This window comes from Capricornis sumatraensis, chromosome 2 (genome assembly GCF_032405125.1).
Source record: "Capricornis sumatraensis isolate serow.1 chromosome 2, serow.2, whole genome shotgun sequence".
NCBI lineage: Eukaryota > Metazoa > Chordata > Mammalia > Artiodactyla > Bovidae > Capricornis > Capricornis sumatraensis.
This window is the reverse complement of record NC_091070.1, coordinates 88,834,354-88,838,224: the sequence shown is the minus strand read 5'-3', so window position 1 is coordinate 88,838,224 and position 3,871 is coordinate 88,834,354.

Below are 3,871 nucleotides of genomic sequence, written 5' to 3'. Positions count from 1 at the left end.
CCTCCTCCGGAATTGTTCTCGCAGCTAGCGCGAGCCGCGAGCTTCCGGGTTCGGAGGGGTGGGGCCACGTCGCGAGGAAGGGGTGGAGCTGCGTGACTCCAGCGGTCACCATGGCGACGGGGCGGGTTGGACCACAGGGTGAGACTTCGACGATCTCCCTACATCCTGCCGGCTGCAGAGTTGGCATCTGCTCTGGCGGGGGCGGGGGCTCCGGGAGGAGGCCCAGAGAGACTCAAGGGTCAGTTCTAGGTCACTCATGTGACGTGAGCACCAAGGGAAAGGTTGTGGGACTGGAAGAAAGGGGCGCCTGACCCTTGGGACTTGCCTCGCCTGCAGTTCGCGGCATAAAGCTTTGAGGGAACTCCTTTAGGTTACAGGCTTTGATTAACAGGGCTTTGTATACTCTCTTTTCTTGACAAGAATTTTTTTCCTTTGGCACGGCCACAAATGCCCCCCATAATCCTCCACTGTAACACCTTCACCTCCCTTTCCAGGCTTGTGCTGAGGTCTTGGGAATTTCCAGGAACAGCTCCCGCTGACCCGCCAGCTCCTTCATCACTTTCCCTTAAAGGAATAGAGAATGTTCATATATTTATTAACATTATTAACACGGTTCAACAGTACGTAAACAGTGAAATTCCAGATGTTTAAGCTAGATTTAGAAAAGGCAGAGGAACCAGAGATCAAATTGGATCATGGAAAAAGCGAGAGTTCCACGAAAATATCTACTTCTGATTTATTGACTATGCCAAAGCCTTTGACTATGTGGATCACAACAAACTGGAAAATTCTTAAAGAGATGGGAACACTAGACCATCTTACCTGAAGAAATCTTACCTACAGATTTCCTGAGAAATCTGTATGCAGGTCAAGAAGCAACAGTTAGAACTGAACATGGAACAACAGATTGGTTCCAAATCGGGAAAGGAGTATATTGTCAAAATAAAAAGCTGTATATTGTCACCCTGCTTATTTAACTTACATACAGAGTACATCATGTGAAATGCCAGGCTGGATGAAGCACAAGCTGGAATCAAGATTGCCAGGAGAAATATCAATAACTTCAGATATGCAGATGACACCACTCTTATGGTAGAAACCAAAGAAGAAATAAAGAGCCTCTTGATGAAAGTGAAAGAAGAGAGTGAAAAAGTTGGCTTAAGACTCAACACTCAGAAAACTAAGATCATGGCATCCAGTCCCATCACTTCATGGCAAATAGATGGGAAACAATGGAAACAATGAGAGACCTTATTTTGGGGGGGCTCCAAAATCACTGCAGATGGTGACTGCAACCATGAAATTAAAAAATGCTTGCTCCTTGGAAGAAAAGTTATGCCCAACCTAGACAGCATATTAAAAACCAGAGGCATTACTTCACCAACAAAGATCCATCTAGTCAAAGCTATGGTTTTCCCAGTAGTCATGTATGGATGTGAGAGTTGGACCATAAAGAAAGCTGAGTGCCAGAGAATTGATGCTTTTGAACTGTGGTGCTGGACAAGACTCTTGAGAGTCCCTTGAACTGCAAGGAGATCCAACCAATCCATCGTAAAGGAAATCAGTCCTGAATGTTCATTGGAAAGACTGATGCTGAAGCTGAAACTCCAATACTTTGGCCACCTGATGCAAAGAACTAACTCATTTGAAAAGACCCTGATGCTGGGAAACACTGAAGGCAGGAGAAGGGGACAACAGAGGATGAGATGGTTGGACAGCATCACCGATGTGATGGACATGAGTTTGAGTAAACTCTGGGAGTTGGTGATGGACAGGGAGGCCTGGCATGCTGCAGTCCATGGGGTCACAAAGAGTCAGACACAACTGAGCGACTGAACTGAACTGAATATATTTATAATCACTTATGTAAGATTTTGCAAAGTTCATGACCCTCCTTTTCATTAAAATATTTGGAGGTATGAAAACGTTGAATAACATATAAAGCTCCTTGTTTGAAGCTTTTTAGTGATCTCGCAGTAAGATCCTGCTGAAAAAAACCTGTCCCTAATCTGTTTCAGGGAAAACTTGTACCTTATTAAAGTCCTTTGCCTTTATCCTGGCAAATGTTTTTGGGGATTAAGGGCAGGAAAGAATCTGAGTAAACTGCATCATGACCTCTGCCTTCCTGCTTAGGAGCCTTGGATCCCAGTCTAGAATTGGGACAAATCCCAGACACATTTCCCAAGAACACAGTAACATATCCACCCCGCTAAACCCCTGCCAAATCACCTTTTCAGAATTTCAAATCAATAACAGAAAGTAGGCTTTCCAAGTGGCACAGTGGTTAAAAAATCTGCCTGCTAACGCAGAAGATACAAGAGACCATTGCTGGGATGGGAAGATCCCCTGGAGAAGGAAATGGTAACCCACTCCAATATTTTTGCCTGGAAAATTCCATGGACAGAGAAGCCTGGTAGGCTACAGTCCATGGGGTCACAAAGAGTCAGACTCGACTGAGTATACAACAACAGAAAGTGATCTTCTGTTTTTCACACCGCATAGGTTCTGAATGTTTTTGTGGAAGAATTTTAACCTTGAGTGTTTTTCTTAAAGATTTAGAGAAGTTTAATGAATAGAATAACTGGCAAATCACTGGTTGCATGCAAAACCCATTATAGGTACTCATTACGTTGTTTATTTTGTTATATTTATACTTTCGTTAAAAGATCAAACCCCAAATCATGAATCTTTTGTTTCCCTTAGAAAAGGAACTCGTGGTCATATTTGGACCTTCAGTTGTTCCATAACACATGGCAAGCACATGTCCTTTCCCTAATCTGTGAACAAGAAACAGTTAATATCTGTGGATTCCAGCTGCCCTATAATCGCACAACTGCAGGAAGCAAACTTTGGACCCAGGGCAAGCCAAGGGCAAGCCAGCCTGGTGGGTGTGGCTGGGAGGGCTTGCAGCTGTCATGGTTGGGGTCTGCCAGACGGTTCCCACAGCACCAGTCCCTGTGTGAGAATCTCATTTACAAACTGGAATGTTCACAAAATACTCTGTGAACACCAAGCAGAGTAAACAGGTGGCCAGCTGCTTCTCAAAACTGCCCAAACCCAAGCTCTTCCTCAAATTGATTTTTTTGACAGGATAATATTTGTTTTAAAACACATGTGCGAAATAATCCTAGCTATATCTGATATGCATGTATACACACCAGAGTGGTGGTTACCTCTGAGGGGAGACTGGAAATAGAAGGGGTGGTGAAGGAGAACTTGGCTTTAGACTTAGTGTCTGAATTTACACAACAACCCATATGTTATTGTGATTTTTAAAAAATACTTAAAAGCAACTATATTCATGCTTTAAATGCTGCTCTAAATCCTTCAATAGCTCCTCATTGCCTTCAAGTTAAAGTGCAAACTGTATGGACTACAGCAGGGTCTGACTTTCTCAAGGGGTCTCAAACCTGCCCCACCCCACTTTACCCACCAGACTGAATTTCCCTTATTTTGCCCCTGGGAAGCATGTGTGAAAAAGCAAAAGAGGAGCAAAACAATATCAATTCTTGGAATACCATCCTTTTAAGTTTTTCAGGGTACAACTGACTGCAGCGTTATATATCAAATTATGCTGAGAACCAAGTTTGAAAAAGAATACTGTTTCCTCATTGCCAGACCCAGTCTGTGACATGGATATTTTATACTGGATTACAGGGATTGGCCACAGAGTAGGGGAGTTAAGAAACCCGAGTTCTATCTTTGGGAAAGACACTTCCTCTCTCTAGGTGCAGTTTTCTTCTCTGTAGAATGAGTCCAAAGTTAGACTAAATGATCTCTAAGTGAAGTCGCTCAGCCGTGTCAGACTCTTCGCGACCCCATGGACTGTGGCCCACCAGGCTCCTCCCTCCATGGGATTCTTCATGCAAGA